The 21,253-nt window shown below is 43.5% G+C and overlaps 1 long non-coding RNA gene across 1 annotated transcript; it reads left to right on the top strand.

Annotated features, from left to right (window-relative positions):
• Positions 1–1,092: 1,092 nt before the first annotated feature.
• Positions 1,093–9,010, top strand: LOC140739024 (uncharacterized). Its single transcript, XR_012101543.1, has 3 exons — positions 1,093–1,198; positions 1,431–1,571; positions 8,844–9,010. It is a non-coding gene; the product is annotated as an uncharacterized lncRNA (long non-coding RNA).
• The last annotated feature ends 12,243 nt before the right edge of the window (positions 9,011–21,253 follow it).

Here is a 21,253-nt window from a genome sequence, read left to right as displayed (position 1 = left end):
CATATCATCCACAAACTTGACCACAAAGCCTCCAGTCTCTCTACAGTCCATCCTCTCTCTGACTCCCCTGCACCCTCCCACACTGGGGGTCATTTACTGCAGCCAGTGAGCCGGTCAACCAGGGATTACAGGGGGAATGTAAGGAGCCACAGGAAGGAGTTGTGCCCACAAGGCTCTTTCAGCTCTGTAATTTCTACAAAATTTCACCTTTGTAAACAAGGGGTGAGGAGAGAGATGCAGCCTGTGTCACCCAGCTCTGAGCACCTCTCCACAGTATAACACCCTCACACACAGACCCACGCATAATTGTCAGCAGCCCTGAGGCTGCCTTTATACTGCATGTCTCAGATCTCCACACATCTTCCCTGGACACATGGCCTCAGTGAGCTGCTCCGTCAATAAAACCAATCCAGTGCCTTGAGCTGTGTTCCCTCCTGCACCGCCCACAAACTGACTGATCTCCCTCTTTGCCCTCTCTCTGTATCACCTTTGAGCTCCTGCAGTTTTTGATTTTATTTTTGATTTCCTGCATCTGCAGTATTTTGCTTTATAATCGAACATCTCACTCTGTTGGATCCTATGGTTTTCATTATCCTGAATGTAAAGCTTTGTGGACTTTGGACAATATTTCTGAAGATCCAGTTGAAATGCAGTAATCAGCATAGCACATGGACAACTGCCTGTTCATACATTAGTCAAATACAACCTTCCTTTCACATCTCTGTGTGACTGACCTCGATTAACTACACCGCTCTAAATGACGAGTTGTGCTATCACTCAGATCATTTCCCAACACCTTGTCCACTCCCTGTGTCAGGCCGATCAGCCTGCAGATCCTCCATCTGTCCTTTTCCCCTTTTACAAGAGATGGACTGGGGGAGATCACATTAGGTCTGTATTAAACACTAGAGGGGCCACAGCTATAGCTGGTGCTCCTTCCTCCCCTCGAACACTGACTGTAAAACAGCAAAATCTGTGACTGTTTGTAACTGGTACTTTGGTTATTGTAGTTGATTTAAATTCTAATTCTCTTTGACTGAAAGGGACAAACAATTCCTTGGTTCTGAAGAGGACTCAGCAGAAACTTGAAAGCTATAGACTATCCAGAGGACCCTGTGATGAAAACTGGTTTTACTTTCCTCCTTTAAACTCCTGTTACCGGTTTTTCAGTGACAAAAGGGCATGGACGGCAGCTGAGGTAAGTCCCTGAAACCAGTGATTTCTCTGGAGTCTTTGGATTTTAGAGGAACTCCACTTCCAGGAGTTAACACAGTGTGTTTAACAACAAAGTGTTTGAAGAACAAGAACTTTGTTTCATGTAACAAGGTTGTTGAATTTCCAACATCACGTCGGATAATTTACAGAGGGATGTCAGGAAAATGAAGAATAGTGATTCTCAACAACAGGAAAATTATTTCTTTTGTTTAAAGGAATTCTGTAATCAGCTCCCACATTCTGGACATCTGGCATCCGTGTTCTCAAGCATCCATGACAACTTCATTTCTGACATGGTCAGTGCTGTGGATGAAAGCAAGCCACGGGCATGGATTGGCTTGAATGACAGATTGCAGGTAAAGTTAATGATGACGTGTTATATTGCCACCACAGACAGAATTACACCTGACATAATGCAGAGTAACAGGGGTATGGCAGTGTGGGGGTTAAGTTACTGTCTGTACCCTAATGATCCAGGAACATGAGTTTGATTCCCATCCCAGCAGCTGGGAATTTGGATCAAAGTAAATAAAATGCAATAAATCCGGAGTAAAACATTACTATCAGAAATGGTCAGAATCAGGTTTATTATCACTGGCAGGTGTCATGATTTTTGTTAACTCAGCAGCAGCAGTTCAATGCAATACATAATATAGAAGAAGAAAAATAAATAAGATAATAATAAATAAATAAGCAAATCAATTACTGTATATGTATATTAAATAAATTAAAAATCATGCACAGACAGAAATAATATATATTTAAAAAGTGAGGTAGTGTTCACAGGTTCAATCTCCATTTAAAAATTGGATAGCAGAGAGGAAGAAGCTGTTCCTGAAATGCAGAGTGTGTGCCTTCAGGCTTCTGTACCACCTACCTGATGGTAACAGTGAGAAAAGGGCATGCCCTGGGTGCTGGAGTTACTTAAAAATGGACTCTGCCCTTCTGCATCACCGCTCCTTGAAGATGTCCAGGGTTCTCTGTGGGCTAGTACCCAAGATGGAGACAACTAAATTTACAACCCTCTGCAGTTTCTTTTGGTCCCCTGCAGTAGCCCCTCCATACCAGACAGTGATGCAGCCTATCAGAATGCTCTCCACGGTACATCTACAGAAGTTTTTGAGTGTATTTATTGACATACCAAATCTCTTCAAACTCCTAATAAAGTATAGCCACTGTCTTGCCTTCTTTATAACTGCATCAATATGTTGTGACCAGGTTAGATCCTCAGAAATCTTGACATCCAGGAACTTGAAACTGCTCAATCTTTCCACTTCTGATCCCCCTGTGAGGATTGGTATGTCTAACCCTTTCTGAAGTCCACATTCAGCTCTTTCATCTTACTGATGTTGAGTGCAAGCTTGTTTCTGTAACACCACTCCACTAGTTGGCATATCTCGCTCCTGTACACCCTCTCGTCTCAATCGGAGATTCTACCAACAATGGTTGTATCATCGGCAAACTTATAGATGGTATTTGAGCTATGCCTATAGCTATGACTATGCCTATAGTCATGGGTATAGAGAGAGTAGAGCAGTGGGCCAAGGACACACCCCTGAGGTGCACCAGTGTTGATCGTCAGTAAGGAGGAGATGTTATCACCAGTCCGCATAGATGGTGGTCTTCTGGTTAGGAAGTCAAGGATCCAATTGCAGAGGGAGGTACAGAGGCCAGGTTCTATTACTTCTCAATCGGGATTGTGGGAATGATGGTATTAAATGCTGAGCTATAGTCGAAGAACAGCATCCTGACAAAGGTGTTTATGTTGTCTTGGTGGTCTAAGGTCGTTGTATGAAGAGCCATTCAGATTGAATCTGCCATTGACCTATTGTGGCAATAGGCAAATTGCAATGGGTCCAGGTCCTTGCTGAGGCAGGAGTTCAGTCTAGTCATGACCAACCTCTCAAAGCATTTCATCGCTGTAGATGTGAGTGCTACTGGGCGATAGTCATTAAGGCAGCTCACATTCTTCTTCTTAGGCATTGGTATAATTGTTGCCCCTTTTGAAGCAAGTGGGAGCTTTCACCTGTAGCAGTGAGAGGTTGAAAGTGTCCTTGAATACTCCCGCCAGTTGGTTGGCACAGGTTTTCAGAGCCTTACCAGGTACTCCATCGGTACCTTCCACCTTGCAAGGGTTCACCCTCTTTAAGGACAGCCTAACGTTGGCCTCTGAGACAGAGATTACAGGGTCATCAGGTGCAGCAGGGATCTTCACAGCTGTAGTTATATTCACCTTTTCAACACAGGCATAGAAGGCGTTGAGTTCATCTGGTAGTGAAATATCGTGCCATTCATGCTACGGGGTTTCGCTTTGTAGGAAATAATGTTTTTCAGACCCTGCCAGAGTTGCTGTGCATCCAACATCACTTCCAACCTCATTCAAAATTGCTGCTTCACCCTTGAAATAGCCCTTCGTAAATCATACCTGGATTTATGGTACAGACCTGGGTCACCAGACTTGAATGCCACAGATCTAGCCTTCAGCAGACAACGTACTTCCTGGTTCATCTATGGCTTTCGGTTTGGGAAAGTACTGTAAGTCTTTGTGGGCACACACTCATCCATACAGGTCCTCTGAATTTGATAACAACTGCAGCATACTCATCCAGGTTTGAAGATGAATCCCTGAATACAGTCCAGTCCACCGATTCAAAGCAGTCCCGTAGACGGTCCTGTGCTTCCCTTGTCCATACCTTCTTGGTCCTCACTACTGGTGCTGCAGTCTTCAGTCTCTGCCTGTACTCAGGGAGTAGAAGTACAGCCAGGTGATCAGACTTCCTGAAGTGAGGGCATGGAATAGCATGGTAGGCACTCTTGATGGTGGTGTAGCAATGATCCAGTGTGTTGTTTCCTCTGGTATTGCAAATGATCTGTTGATGTTAGTTGCTTAGTGATTTTTTCAGACTGGCCTGGTTAAAATCCCTGGTTCTAACATCCTAATATTAATTGTAGTTGTGGCTCTGTAGTTACTGTAATGAGTGATTCTGAGATTCACTGTTCTGGATGTTGGTAACTTATTTTAGAGTTAGGATGTGTTCCCAGGCTGAAGTGGCTGGGCTCACTCTGGGCTGGAACTCTCTGTGTGGACTGGGCAACATGCTTGTCCCATCAGAGATAAACTAAACCTTTCCCATTCCATGACCTCACACAATGGGGACAGAGTCCGGAATTTCTGGGGCTGGAACTTCGAAAACTGTTTTAATTCCGGAACCTGGGAATTTTACACCGGTGTGTATTCTGATATCTGTAGCATTTCACCCAGCACTTAACCACGGGATCCATGGTAATGTTCCTGCTCCTCAGGAGCCTCCCCCACCCTTCATCCAAACCCATCAACACTTCCATCTGTTCCTTTCTCTATCTATCTCTCTCTTCAATGCATCTGTGCTCTCTGTTTTAGTTACTTGTGGTCCAGAGCTCCACCTGCCCATCAAACCCAAGCCAAGAAGATTTACATCTGTTCTCTCTTTGATTTATTGGTGACTATTTTACATTTATCACCAGTAAACCTGGTTTCACACACAAGAGAAAATATCCTCTTCACATCCACCCTATTAATCCTTCATAGTGAGGATGTCCAGGGCTTCTCACCCCTCAATCTTCTCTCTTGTGGAGAAAAAGCCTCAGCCTGTTGGATTTTCCTTGTCTTCCGTGTTTTGTGATCAGTTCACTGATCCAGTGCCTCTCAGTCCTTTATGTAACAGTGAAATGGAACAGTTCACAGTACAGCAGGTCTGGTCTGACCAGCATTATAGAGGCAATGCTTGAGAGAACAATACTGCAAGGATTCAGGCTCTACAACTCAACTAGTCCATGTCGACAATGATGCCCACCCAGTTGGTCCCAATTTCCTGCCCCATTTCCTCTAAGTTTCATCCCTCCCTGTACCTGTCCAAGTTCTTCTTAAAAGACACTATCATACCTTCCTCAACTACTTCCTCTGACAGCTAGTTCCACATACTTTTGTGTGAATATGTTGTCTCTCTGCTCCCTTTTAACGTCCCATCTCCAATTCCCATTTGGTTTTGGAGTCTGAGTCCATTCATGTGCAGTCATTTTCAGCTCGACTGTCATTTGTCCCTCTGGTGTTTATGAGATCAGTCTGTGTATTTGTGCTCAATGATTCATTGTCCGAGTTGTCATTATTCCTTCTCCCTGACTTTTACTCTCAGATCCGGTTTCTTTTGTTCCAAGGATTCTGTTACTTCCATGAGATTTCCCCACCCTGACAGTCCGTCATTTAAAATCTCATTCACTGCCCTGGTTGTCCTGGTTGCTCAATCCTCTAATCCACCTCTTATTTTCTTTGAAGTCCATTTCAGACGCAGTATTGAAGAGGTCTGTCACAACAGAAGGAATGAACCAGCCCCATGCTCAGCAGAACTGGACTCATTGCCCAGTTAGAGCAGGATAAATGGGATGTAATGCAGGGACAGGGGAACAGACAGTGTATGAAGATGAAACAAAACAGACAACACTGGGAATCTGAGATAAAACCATCAATTTCACAAACATTCAGCAGGTCAGGCAGCATCTACAGAGAGAACAATAGAGTTAATATTTCACATTGAAAACACTTAGGTTCAACTCAGTGTGAGCATGCAGGTGGAGCATGTACAAGGGATGTAATATCAAGTTTGTATCGCTGCAGATAAAGAAACTCAAAGTAAAAAGTTCAAAGTAAATTTATGTCAAAATACATATATGTTACGATAAACTACCCTGAGATTCATTTGCTTGGGCATTCACAGTAAATACAAATAAAGCCAATAGCATCAATGAAAACTACCCACAAAGACAGACCAAGAACCAATGTGCAAGAGACAATGACTTGTGTAAATACAAAAGAAACAAAGAACCAAATAAAATGGGAGGTAAATTAGTAATAAATAATATTGGAACACGAATTGTAGAGTCATTGAAAGTAATTTTATGGGTTCTGGCATCAGTTCAGTGTTGGGGTGAATGAAGGTTCAGGAGCCTGATGGTTGAGGACTAATAACTTTTCCCAATAGTGCGAGGCCTAAGGCACCTGTATCTCTTTCCTGATGGCAGAAGCAAGAAGAGAGCATGACCTGGATGTCAGGAGTCAGTAATAATGGAAACTGTCTTCCTGCAACAGCACTCCTTGTAAATCTGCACAGTGGTGGAGAGAACATTATGTGTGATAGACTGGGCTGTATCCATTACCTTTTGTAGGCTTTTTCATTCAAGGGCGCTAGTGTTTCCATTCCAGACAACCAGTCAGTATGCTTTCTATTATGAACCTACAGAAATTTGTCAAAATTTTAGATAACATGCTGAATCCTCACAAACTTCTAAGAAAGTAGAGGTGTTGCCACGTAAAGGAAATATAAAACTTTTCTGAGTGAAACTGAAGCCAGGAATATAATATTCATCTTCTGCGTTCCAGAGATTCCTCATTCTGCTCCCATTTGGAGGTCCATGAAATGGTAAGGGTTCAGTTTTTCTCTGATGGGGCCAAGTTATTGTCCAGTTTACACAAAGAGTTCCAACCCAGGGTGAGCCCAGCCACTTCAAACTGGAACAATCCAAATGCCCAGTGAATATAGTGAGGTGTCAGGTTTTAGCAACACACTCTGACTGCACATAGACCACAACAGGAAGTAGCTTGCACATTACAGCCTACATGCACTGAACTTCCTCTGTAACTGGAATTGGTTTATCAAGATACACTGAAAAGTTTGTCTCGTACTGCTGTTCATATCAATCAAATCATTACACACTGCATTGAAGAGGAACGAAGTAAAACAGTAACAATGCAGAATAAAGTGTAAAAGCTACAGAGAAAGTGCAGTGTCAGTAAACAATAAAGTGAAAGTTCATAACAAAGTAGATGTGAGTTCAGGAATACAAGAGGTCCATTCAGGAGTCTGATAACAGTGGGATAGAAACTGACCTTGAACCTGGTGGTCTGTGCTTTCAGGCTTTTATATCTTCTGCCAAACAGGAGAGGAGAGAAGAGTTGTGTGGGACGGGTGAGGTCTTTGATTATGCTCACTCTTTACTGAGGCTGCAAGTAGTGTAGACAGAGTCCACAGAGGGGAGGCTGGTTTCTGTGATGTACTGAGCTGTGTACACAACTCTCTCCAGTTCCTTGTGGACACATACAGAGCAGTTACCAATATGCATCCTGATAGAATGCTTTTGGTAAAAATTGGTGAGGGTTGTTGGAGACATGTCAAAAATGTGTCTCCAAAGGAAGTAGAGGCAATAGTGAGCTTTATTGTCCGTGACATCAACGTGTTTGGACCAGGATAGGTTAATGATGATGTTCACTCACAGGAACATAAAGCTCACAACCCTCTCAATCTCAACACCGGTGATGTGGACAGGAGCATGTGCACTGCCCACCTCTTCAAATCAATGACCAGCTCTTCTGTTTTGCTGACATTGGGGAAAGGTTGTTGTCATGACAACATGTCACTGAGCTTTCTATCTCCTTCCCACACCCCGAAGCATTGTTACTTGAGATACAGCACACTACAGTGGGATTATCAGTGAACATCTAGATGGAGTTGGTGCAGAATCTGGTAACGCTCGTCATGAGTGTAAAGAGAGGAGTGTAGGGGACTGAGGACTCAAACTTCCTTGGGTGCCTGTGTTTAGAATCATTTTGATGGAGTTGTTGCTGCTATCCTTACTCATAAAACCACATTACATAAGAGCAAAATTAGGCCATTCAGCCCATTGAGCCTGTGCTGCCATTAGAACATAGAACTATTGCACATTACAGGCCCTTCAGCCCACAATGTCGTGCTGCCCATGTAACCTACTCTAGAAACTGCCTCAAATTTTCCATCATGCCTGATTTATTATATCTCTCAACACCATTCTCCTGCTTTCTTCCTGTAACCTTTGACACCCTGACTAATCAAGAACCTATCAATCTCCACTTTAAATATACCTGCTGACTTGACCTCCATAGCCATCTGTGGCAATGAATTGCACTGACTCACTACCCACTGGCTGAATAAATTCCTCCTCTTCTCTGTTCTAACTGGATGCCCCTCTATTCTGAGTCTGTATGTTCTGGTCCTAGACTTTTCCACCATAGGAAACATCTTCACATCTACTCTATCTTGGCCTTTCAAAACTTAAGAGGTTTTAATGAGATCCCCCTCATTCTTCTAAACTCCAGTGAGTACAGACATAGATCTATCAAACACTTTTCATATGCTAACCTTTCATTCCCAAAATCATTCTCCCACAACGGACCCTCCTCAATGCCAGCATATCTGTTCTTAGATAAGGGCCCAAAACTGCTCAACGATCCTAGCACTCTCCCCTGTGGCACGCCCATAGTCACCAGCAGCCAACCAGAAAAGGCTCATTTTATTCAAATATTCATGGCCTACAGACACTGACTCAAAAAGAGAAAACATTTAGATTAAACAAAAAACAGAAAATGCTAGAAATGCTCATCAGATCAAGTAGCATCTGTGGAGAGAGAATTAATGTTTCCTTGCATGACCTTCCTGTTTCTCTCTCTTCACATGCTGCCTGACCTCCTGAGTGTTTCCAGAATTATTTTCAGATTTTCAGCATCTGCACATTATGCTTGTGGATGAACAGGTCAATGTTAGATTCTTTTTCTCTACTTCAAGGTGAGAAACGTTGGAATGATAAGCGCTGTGAAGAACACACAAATTTTGTTTGTGCCTACAAACTACACTGTATTTAGAAGACTCCAGAACCGTCCACTCATTATTTCCAGTGATTGATTCAGTACCTCGATTCCTTCGTTGCCACTGCCTATGGTGACTGTACTCTCTCAGTTTCTCAGCCAATAATAAAGAGAATTGCATCTTGAGCTGTGTGTGTTGTTGTTGTGTGAGTCCAGTTTCCAGCAGCCTTCCTGTCCCACTGTTGCTTCCTCCCCACCTCGACACTCAGTGCTGAACTGAGGAGAAGGCAGCACAGACTTTGCAAAATTAACTCTTTCCCTTCATCCGCACTTGGTGTGTTGGGTCCAGGTCACTGCACACGGAAGGTTCTGAAGAAGACACAGAGGGGATTTACTGGAATAGTTGCAGGGAATGAGATTTTACAACACATTGACTGGGCTGCAGAAGATGAAATGGGCCCATAAATACCTTTGCACAATTGCATGAAAACCTCTGTTGTCTGTTTAAAAATCAGCCAACTGTTTGTCAATTTTGCAAATAATTCCTGGTCTTTCGTATTTGTCTAGATACAGTAAAATCTGATAGAACACAGATCTGTCTAGAAACAGTAAAATCTGATAGAACACAGATCTTGTCCAAGTGTCTCATCAGTCTGATGAGGATGGCATCAGAGAGGTGAGGAATTGACTAAACTGACAATGAGAGTGAGAGAGACAGTGGGAATAACTCAACATTAAACCCCTCTAACCCACATAGTTCCTATTTAGTTACTGAACTGACATTCAGCCCTTTAAAGTCAGTCAGTTAGCTACATGCCACTGTCTTCTACATACTGACTCCAGGTCAAGTTTATTGTCAGATGCATAAGTACGGTGAATTACAGATTCACAGGCATCAAACTTGCAGCAGCATCACAGGCATGTAGATTCACACAACACACAGAATGTATATTATTCATAACTCATGTAGAAATTAGAAATAAACTAAACCTCAATTATACAAAACAGTGAAGAGGCTGTGCAAGACAAGATATTAGTGAAACAATCACAATTAGAAACAGGTCCATAGTGCCATCGTGTCCCATTGCTGAGGTCGTATTAGGGTAGTGGAGACTAGTTCCAGACTCTGATGGTTGTAGGACAGTAGCTGTTCTGGAACATGGTGGTGTGGCATTTCAGACTTTTGCATCTCCTGCTTGACTTTACCAGCAAACAGAGGGGATGGCCCAGATGGTGAGGATATTTAAGGATAGATGCTGCTTTCCTGAAGCAGTGCCTCATGTAGATGCTCTTGATGATAAGGACAGCCGTGTCCATGGTGGACTGGGCTGTGTCCACTGCTCTCTGCAGTGAGTTGTGGACATAGCTCAGCACATCAGGGAAACCAACCTCCTCTCCACGGAGCCTGTCTACACTTTTCACTGCCTCAGTAAAGCAGCCAGCGTAATCAAAGCCACCACCCACCTCACACATTCTCTCTTCTTCCTTCTTCCATTGAGCAGAAGATACCCAGCCTGAAACACGTCCCACCAGGATCAAGGACAGCTTCTACTCCACTGTTATAGTATTATCAAATGTTTCCCTGAGTACAATATGCTGGAATCTGGAGCTGACAATCTACCTTGTTATGATCTTGCACTGTATTGTTTATCTGTTCTGACCTTCCACTGGAGCCATTACACGTTATTCTGCATTCTGTTATTTAGAAATACAGACACAGCACAATCTACCTCATTGTAGCCTTGCACCTTATGGCCTGTCTGCACTGAACTTTCTTTATAACTGGAATTGGTTTATCAAGATACACTGAAAAGTTTGTCTCGTACTGCTGTTCATATCAATCAAATCATTACACACTGCATTGAGGAGGAACGAAGTAAAACAGTAACAATGCAGAATAAAGTGTAAAAGCTACAGAGAAAGTGCAGTGTCAGTAAACAATAAAGTGAAAGTTCATAACAAAGTATATGCGAGTTCAGGAATACAAGATGTCCATTCAGGAGATTGATAACAGTGGGATAGAAACTGTCCTTGAGCCTGGTGGTATGTGCTTTCAGGCTTTTATATCTTCTGCCAAATAGGAGAGGAGAGAAGAGAGAATGTGTGGGACGGGTGGGGTCTTTGATCCTCACAGTTGCACACACACTGTGTCTTCTTGTACACCAACTGCCCCATCCTTAGCCCTATCACTCCAGTTTTGATCATCCTGCCAAATCAGTTTAAACCCTCTCCAGCAGCTCTAGCAAACCTGTCTGCAAGGATATCATTCCTGTTTGGTTCAGGTGCAACCTCTTCTTTTTGTACAAGTCATATCTTCTGCAGAAGATATTCCAATGATCCAGAAATTTGAAACATTTCCCTCTGCACTAGTTCCTGAGCCACACACTCATCTGTCAAATCACCCTTTTCTTAGCTCACTGGCATGTGACTCCAGTTCTATCTGATTCACCCAAGACATCCCTGACACTGGCAACTAGGAGGCAAAATCAGAGATGTCCTCCTTCCAAGAAACAGGTTTCCCTTCCTCCACCATTGATGCTGCCCTCACCAGCACCTCCTCCATTTCCAAACATCCGTGCTCACCCCATCTTCCCACTGCCTTAACAGTGACAAGAGTTCCTCTCGTCCTTACCAACGACCCAATGAACCTCCGCATCCAGCACATCATTATCTGAAACTTCTGCCACCTCCAAAGGGTTCCTACCACCAAACATAAATTTACCTGCTCACTTCTCTCCACTTTCTGCAGGGATCATTCCTTCCATGATTCCCTTGTTGATTGTCCCTCCAAAATTCTACATCTGACCATTCACCTCCTCCCTCACTTCCCTTCAGGGCCACAGGCAGACCTTTCAGGTGAGGATCACTTTACCTGCAAATCTGCTGGGATTGTCTATTGCCTCTGGTGCTGCCAGTGCAGCCTCCACTACAATGGAGAGACACGTCATAAATTGGGGGAACACTTCCTCAAGCGGAACTTCCTTGTGGCCAAATATTTTTGTTCTGATTCCGATTCCCATTCCAACATGTTGGTCCATGGCCTCCTCTTGTGCTACAATGAGGCCACCTTCAGGGTGGAGGAGTAACAACTTATATTCCATCTGGGTGGCCTTCAACCTGATGGCATGAATATCGATTTCTACTTCCGATTTAAAAAATCCCTCTTTCTCCCCTCTTCTTCTACTCCTTATTCTGACCTCTTACCTCTTCTCACCTGCCTATCACACCCCCTCCCCCGGTGCCCTGCTTCTTCCCTTTCTCCTGTGATCCACCCTCTCCAGACTTCTACCATTCCTACTCACCTGGCTCATCTATCAACTTCTAGCTATCCTCCTCCTCCTCCCCACGCCCATTTATTCTGGAATCTTCCCCCTTCCATTCCAGTCCTGATGAAGGATATCGGCCCAAAATGTCAACTTCTTATTCATTTCCATGGAGGCTGCCTGACCTGCTGAGTTCCTCCACCATTTTGTGTATTTGCTTTGGATTTCCAGTTTCTGCAGAATTTCTTGTGTTTATGATGCCACTACATTGCCTGGCATCACCACTGCTTGAACTGTGCAATAAGAAAGGAAGAAGGAATTTTTTTAAAAACTTTTGTACAGTATTCACCATGTCTCGCCAAAATGGTTATGAGCTCTCTCCCCATTCTAACACTAGCCCACTCACACTATGGTGCTCACATGATGGCCACTCTGCTTTATCCTATATTCTTTTTATTGGCCTTTGCCAAGAGCCTAATTATGCACAATCCAATGCCACCTTGAAAGTGTGATGCAGAATGTCCTGACTGCCCCCACCCGCTTCTTTTGAACTCTCTTTCCAGCTCAGTAAGGGAAGGATCAAACAAAAAGGTTTAAGTCAAAATAACAGGTATGATGCGTTGGATGGTTTGAAATGTGTACATTTTAATGCTAGGAGCATTATGGGTAAGGTGTCATGCTGTGCTCTCAAAGAACTGGACCCAGGTGCAAATGAACGGCAGGATCCCCAGGAACAGACAAAATCACAAAGTCATACATTGGAATCAGAGCCATGGAGGGACAAATGAGCAACACCAGGCAAATTCATCCTCTGCAACACAATGACCCCACTCTCACTAACTGAGAGTCCTCTTTAAATACTCATAGAATGTGGGCAGGATGTGACAGCCAGAATTAACTTAACAAGATTAAACTGAAAGCACAAGGGCTTAACAACTCCAGTTCAGATATTGATTAGTAAATACAGGTGCTCAAAGACCCTGGAATCTCAGCACTCCACAGCAAGCCACAGGGCTCTTGACATCAGGGTGATGAACTCAGAGCATGGATCAGTACATGGAACTATGATGCTGTAGCCATTACTTAAACTTCGTTAGGAGAGGGGCAGGAATGGGTGATTAATGTTCCAGGTTTTTGAAGCTTCAGAAAAGATAGAGGAGGAGGTAAAGGGTGGGGTAGGGAGATGCACTGATAATCAGGGACAATATCACAGCCGCACTCAGAGGAGACATAATGGAGGTGCCAGACACTGAGTCCATTTGGGTGGAGCTCAGGAACAGGAACAGTGTGATCACACTGATAGGATTGTACTAGGGACCTTGATCTGTATCTTTGTGTCCTCTCTAGCCATAGGTGAGATCCCGGATAAATGGTGAGTGGCTAATATTGTACATCTAGTTAAAAAGAGAACAAGGGAAAATCCTGGTAAATATCGACTAGTGAGTCACACGTCAGTTGCAGGGAAATTGTTGGAGAAATTTCTTTGGGATGGGATATCTGAGCATTTGGAAACCCATGGCCTAATTAAGGAGAGCCAGCATAGCTTTGTGCTTGGCAGATGGTGTCTTACCAACTTGATTCTGTTTTTTGACATAGTGACATGAGAGTTTGATGAGGTTAGGGCAGTGGATGTTTTCTACGTAGATTTTAGGAAGGCACTTGACGAAGTCCCTCACAGAAGGCTAACCAGAAAATTAAGATGCATGGGATCCAGAGTGAATTGGCTGTATGGATTCAAAAATGGTTTACACATAGAAGACAGAGTAATGGTTGAAAGGGCTTATTTGAGCTGGAGGTCTGTAATTAATGGTGTTTCACAGAAATCTGTACTGGGACCTCTGCTGTTTGTGATGTGTGTAAATGACTTGGATGAAAATATGGATGGGTGGGTCAGTAAATTTGCAGATAACCAAGATTGGTGGAGTTGAGGATAGTGTAGAAGACTGGCAAAGAATACAGCACAATATAGACTAATTGCAGATATGGACTGAGAAATGGAAGAAGGAGTTTAACCCAGACAAATATGAGGTGTTGCACCTCGGTGGGGCAAAAGCAAGGAAACAGTGCATTGTTAAGGGCAAGGTTGCTAAGAAGAGAGATCTTGGGATCCAAGTCCATAGCTCCTTGGAAGAGGTGACATGGGTCAATAAGGTGATTAAGAAGGCTTATGGAATGCTTTTATTAGTCAAAAGGTTATGTTGCAACTTTATAAAACTTTGGTTAGGTCACATCTGGAGTATTGCGTACAGTTCTAGTCACCCCAATACAGGAAGTATATCGAGGCTTTGGGGAGGATGCAAAAGAGGTTTACCAAGGTGCTGCCTGGTTTAGAGGGCATAAGCTATCATGAGAGGCTTGATAAATGGTTTTTTTTCTCAGAAGCATCAGGGCTGAGGGGAGATCTAATAGAGGTTTATAGGATTATGAGAGGCATAGACAGAGTGAATATAGAGTAAGGTTGAAATATCTAACACCAGGGATCCTACACTGAAAGTGAGAAGAGGTAGGTTCAAGGGGGATGTGAGGGGGTAGTTTTTTTACTCAGAGAGTCATGAACGCCTGGAATGTGCTGTCTGGTTTGGTGGTAGAGGCAAATGCGTCAGAGGCTTTTAAAAGAATTAGGATAGGCACATAGATATACAGAGAATGGAGGGATATGGACAGGGTGTAGGTTAGAGGGATTACTATTTGGGTGTTTTTGGTTTGCTTTTTATCTGGTTAGGCAACACATTGTGGGCTGAATGGCCTGTTCCTATGCTGTACTCTTCTATGTTACGTGTTCTATGGGGCCCAAAACTGCTCATAATACTCCGTGAAACCTCACCAGTGCTTTATAAAGCCTCAGCATTACATCCTTGCTTTTATATTCTAGTTTTTACAAAATGCATTTGCCTTCCTAACAACTCAATCTGCAAGATAACCTTGAGGGAATCCTGCAAGAGGACATCTCTGACGCTGGCACGAAGGGGGCAATGTATCACCCAGGAATTTCACTATTGTCCACAAAGTCTCCTGGCTGTCCCCTGTCAGTGCTGCTCGCTTCTTCTCCCCACTTCCCTCTGAGCCACAGGGCTGGACTAATGCCAGAGACCTGACTGCTGTGGCTTTCCTGTGTGTCTAACGTCAGACACGCTACAGGCTGCGGTCACTCAGTTCACCAAGGCTGCAAGGGCTTTCGGGTTAATGGTCGGTCTGAAGAAAACAATGATCCTCCATCAGAAACCCTCTCATGATGTTTACAACCCACCTCAGATCACATTGACGACCACCCTCTCACCATGGTGAGCAGTTCACCTACCTGGGCAGCGTCATCTCCAATGACGCTATGGTAGTAAGGGACGTTGCCAATCGATTCACCAGAGCCAGCAGTGACTTTGGGCGCCTCCAGAAACGAGTGTGGAAGAACCACCAGCTGTGTTTGTCCGCAAAACTCCAGGTGTATAGGGTACCGTCGTCACAACATTGCTATATGGCTCTGAAACCTGGGTCTGGTACCACAAGCAAATCTAGTTATTAAAGCTCTTCCACCAGCGCTGTCACTGCTCCATCATGGGTATCATCTGGCAGGATCGTGTCTCCAACAACGAGGTCCCGGAGAAGGCTCAACTTCCAAGTACTGAAGCCACTTTGCTGATCGGGCAGCTCCGCTGGTCAGGCCACGTGTCCCGCATGGACAACTCCAGGTTGCCGAAAGCAGGACTCTACGGAGAACTCTCTCAGGGCCAGAGAGATTGTGGTGTTCCACGCAAGAGGTACAAAGACCAACAAGCAGCAGCTCTCTCAGCTGACTATCAAGATCGACAAGAGGCAGTAGCTGATGTGTCAGAGACCGCTGGAGAATGCTGATCCACGGAGCAGCCAACAATTCTGAGGAATCTAGAAGAGCGACTGCTGTGGAAGGGTACTACAACATCAGCGCCTGCATCCCAGCTGTACTGGTGTTCCTACTGCTCCAGAGTCTGCAGATCCAGAATTGGTCTCTGCAGTCACTAACGATTGTGCTGTCGCTCCTGAGGACTCTCTTTCTCTCCTGATCTTCGCAATCACAGAACGAGCCATCAATGTCAGGTGGGATGGTGTTGGAGAGCTCTAGTGGATGGAGTGTGAAAGCGCCACCTCACAAAATCCATATTGGACACAAGAGGCTCCCGCACTATTCTCAACACATCCAAATTGTCACCTAGCAACTAGAAAACTGAGGCAATTGTTAGTTATCGTTAGTGGATTCACTGGACATACTCAAAAGGACAGTATCAGTGTTCCTCTGCCTTTCATATCAAGTGTTTTGAAATGGTACCAGCCTGTTGTTTCATCAATTTGTACCCAGGAGCAGAGCATATTTTGGGTGCTGACTTGATGCAGATGTTTTCCCTTTGTTTATGCTCTGTGAGGAAAGAAATTATAGGCTAGTTGACCTGACCTCCTTTCGTCACGCTCTGGCTAAAGAAATTCCACCTCATCTCTGTTCTAAATGGATGTCCTTCTGTTTTGCCATAGGGAGAATGTTAAACCAGGCAACTACAGTTCACAGTCTGATAATTGTGATGGGGAAATGTTTATAAACAGTTCTGAGGAACAGAACAAGTTGATATTTAGAGTTTGGCAGGTTCTTCTATGATAAGATGTTTTGTTAAAAGATTGTTGTATCTGATAAGGAATTAAATTTTTGGGGGCTCTAATCAAGTATCAGTGAGGTTAGAGGGTTTGATGTGACAAACATGGATTTTAACACATTTGTTCAAGTAGATCCCAGAGAAACAACTTTATGAAACATTTTGTTTAGTCAACACCAGTTCAGATGTCCATATTATTGCACAGGAGAGGGTTCAGAGGAGATTCACCAGAACATTGTCCAAGGTGGAGTGTTTCAGATATAAGAAGGGACTAGATAGACTTGGTTTGTATCCCTGGAGTAGAGGAGGCTGAATGAAGATCGATAATATAATGAGGGGCATAGATTGTGAGAAAATATTCCCCAGTACAGAGACTTCCAAAACCAGAGGACATGGTTTAAGGTGAGGTGTAAGAAATTCAGAGGGGATTTGAGGATTTTTACATCTAAAGTGTTTTTCCAACCTGGGATGCACATCCTGAGATAGTGGGAGATGTGGGTACTCTCACAGCACTTGGAAGCATTGGAGAAGCACCTGAATCACAATGGCATGATGGACGACTACAGGCCAAGTGCAGGTAAAGGGGATGAGGTCGATTGTACTTGATGGTTGGCATGGATATGGTGTCAAAGGGATTTTTTTGTATGATTCACTTGACTCTAAAGTGAAATTAAAGATTAGTTCATAGAGGAAAACAAAAGGAAAAGATCAACAAGATTTGTTGGTACTGGAAGGATGTGCGATACAAGACAGCACCTCTAATTTCTTAGAATTTTGTGTAGATTTGGCATGTCATCTAAGATTTCAACAAAATTTTATACATAGGACATCAAACATAGAAACCTACAGCACAGGCCCTTCGGCCCACAATGTTTTGCTGACCATGTAACCTACTCTAGTCAATGTCTAGAATTTCTCTAATGCACAGCCCTCTATTTTTCTAACCTCTATGTACCTATCTAAGAGTCTCTAAAAAGACTCTGTTTTATCTGCCTCTACCAGTGCTGTCGGCAGTGCATTTCACTCACCCACCGCTCTCTGTGTGAAAACATACCTCTGACATCCCCCACTGTACCTACTTCCAAGCATCTTAAAACTATGCTCTCTCGTGTTAGCCATTTCAGTCCTGGGGAAAAAACCTCTAGCTATCTACACAATCAATGACTCTCATCATCTTATACACCTCTATTAGGTCACCTCTCATTCTTCATCGCTCCAAGGAGAAAAGGCCAAGTTCACTCAACCTATTTTCATAAGGTACACCCTTCAATCCAGGCAACATCTTTGTATATTTCCTCTGCACTCTCTATATAGTATCCACATCCTTCCTGCAGTGAAGTGAGCAGAACTGAACACGGTACTGCAAATGGGGTAACTAACTAATATCTTATATAGTTTTAACATTGCTTCACAGCTGTTAAACTCAATACCACGGTTGATGAAGGCTATCACACCATACACCCTAACATCGCTGTCAACCTGTGTAGCAGCTTTGACTGTCCAATGGGCATGGACCCCAAGATCTCTCTGATCTTCTACACTGCCAAGCATCTTACCATTAATATTATATATTGTCTTTCAATTTGACGTACCAAAATGAACCTCTTCACACTTATCTGGTTTAAACTGCATCTGCCACTTCACAGCCCAGTTCTGCATCCTATTGATGTTCTGCTGTATCCTTTGACAATCCACCCGACTATCCACAACACCCCCAACTTTTGTGTCATCAGAAAACTTACTAACCCACCCTTCTACTTCCTCATCCAGGTCATTTCTAAAAATTACAAAGAGTAGGGGTCCCAGAACAGATTCCTGTGGAACACCACTGGTCAACAACCTCCATGCAGATGACAAAACATCTACAAACACCCTTTGCCTTCTGTGGGCAAACCAATTCTGGATCCAGAAAGCAAAGCCTCCTTGGATCTCATGCCTCATTACTTTCTGAATGAGCCTTGCAGTGGGAACCTTATCAAATGCCTTACACTATATACACGACATCCACTGCTCTACCTTCATCAATGTGTTTTGTTACATCCTCAAAGAATTCAATTGGGCTCATAAAGCATGACCTGCCCTTGACAAAGCCATGCTGACTATCCCTAAGCAGATTATGTCTCCCCAAATGCTCACAAACCCTGCCTGTCAGGATCTTCTCCAACAGATTGCCCACCACTGGTCTATACTTTCCTGGGTTATCTCTACTCACTTTCTTGATCAAGGAAACAACATCTGCAACCCTCCAATCCTCTGGTACTTCTCCCATTCCTATTGATGATGCAAAGATCATTGCCAGAGTATCATAAATCTCCTTCCTCACTTCCCACAGTAGCCTGAGGTATACCTCGTCTGGTCTTGGTGACTTATCAAACTTAATGCTTTTCCAAAGCTCCAGCACATCCTCTTTCTTAATGTCTATATGGTCAAGCATTTCAGTCTGCTTTAAGCCATCCCCACAATTGCCAAGGTCCTTTACTCTAGTAAATTCTGAAGCAAAATATTCATTAAGTACATCCGCTACCTCCTAACAAACTCCAGTCCATCCAAAACCATTTGCTCTAAGAAGATGCCGGTCAATATTAGGAAAGTTAAAATCACCCATCACCACAGCCTTGTTATTGCACTGTTCCAGAATCTGCTCCTCAATGTCTCTGTTACCATTGGGGGGTTCAAAAAAAAACAGTAGAGTTATTGTCCCTATAGCTGTCCCTAAGTACTAGCCTAGTCAACCTGTTCCTGTAACTCAAGTCCTCCCGAAGTACAACACCTCATACTTGGCTGCATTACATTCCATCTGCCATTTTTGAGTCTAGGCTCTCAGCTGGTTAAGATCACAATGCAAGCTTTGATTGCCTTCCTTACCGTCAAAGATTCAAAGGCTCATTTATTATTGAAGGATACAACTCTGAAATTCTTCTTCTCCGAGTAGCTATGAACCCAGAAAGAAAAGAAAGGCAGCACGATCATCAACCCCCTATCCCCCTCTACCCACACAAAAAAACAAACAAAAACAGAGCAGACACATCAACCCCAAAATCCCTCCTCCTGCACAAAAAAATGAAAAAGATTAGGTGAGTATAAAAGAAACTGAGTCTGAAAAATATCAAAAGTCCGAGTCCATATCCAAAACGCAGAAAACCTGGGTAACGTTCTCCAGGCAGAGCCATAGGCTCCTCCCTCTTCAGTGGCAGAGTGATTTCCCCAGCAACCAATCGGCAGGCTGCTGGCGCTCACCTTCTGCATTCACCTCAATGTTCCAATCACCCTCCTCACTTTAATCGATGCACAATGGCAGCTTTAATTGGCGAAATGGAGTTAAACACCAGCTCGCACCCCATCCGTAACCTGGCCACCATGAGGTTTGTGCACACTGCCACTGCCTCCCAGAATCCTCTCAGAGACTGCAGAGCGCTGGAACACCCAAGCAATCTCCAAACAGCAAATCACAGGCTCCAACAGTTCCAGAAACACATCCGAGATGAAAAACAAACATAAAAGGCATAAAAAGAGTGAAATATATTGTTTCATGATCCATCCAGAAGATGTCAACCAAAAGAGTGTTGTATGGAGGCACCTTCTTGACCAAAGTCCCTTTCCCCTTCCCCACTCTTGGTGCCATCTACAAATTTTCTGGTCCAATTTACCACATTATAATTTAAATCATTAATGTACAGTTGGTAATGAACAACGATGGACCTATCACTGGGGCCTTTGTGCCCAGGCTTGTGGACAATACAAAGATAGGTGGAGGGGCAAGTGATTTTGAGAAAGTAGAGACTTTTACAGATTAGGAGAATGGGCAAAGAAGTGGCAGATGGAATACAGAGTGGAAGGGTGTGGTATGGTAGAAGAAATAAAAGTGTGGGCTATTTTCTGAATGCAGAGAAAATTCAAAAATCTGAGGTACAGAAGGACTTGGGCATCCTTGTGCAGGATTCCACGGTGATTCATTTGAGTGTTAAGTCATTGGTGATTAAGGCAAGTGTAATGTTAGAATTCACTTCAAGAGGACTAGAATGGGTAGCAAGGATGTAAATATTGAGTTTTAATAAAGCACTGGTGGGGCCTCACTTGTAGTATTGTGAGCCGTTTTGGTTTCCTTATCTAGGATAGGATGTGCTGGCATTGGAGAGGGTTCAAAGGTTGTTCACAGACATGATTCCAGGATTGAAAGGGTTGTTGTGGGACTGTGTGAAACAAAATGGAAAGGGAGTGGATATTTGCATTCTGATGAATAAAAACTGATCTATTCAGGTGATAATGAACAGGAATATGGTATGGAAATAACAGCAAATGCTGAAAGAAGCAAAATCCTGATGGGATACTGGGCATTATGGGACAGATTACTTCTGGTGAAACTCTGAGGGCAACAAGTGAACATTTCAGTAATGGTAGGATATGCTCTGACAGTGATAATAGTGAAAAAGATATAGAGAAGTTTTAATGATATCTTGCAAGATGCAAAGGACCACACGGAAATGCAAATAGCAAAAAAATTACTCCTTGATTTT

The sequence above is a fragment of the Hemitrygon akajei genome, chromosome 14 (genome assembly GCF_048418815.1).
Source record: "Hemitrygon akajei chromosome 14, sHemAka1.3, whole genome shotgun sequence".
In the NCBI taxonomy this organism is placed as follows: Eukaryota; Metazoa; Chordata; class Chondrichthyes; order Myliobatiformes; family Dasyatidae; genus Hemitrygon; species Hemitrygon akajei.
This window is presented reverse-complemented; position numbering and strand designations above follow the sequence as displayed.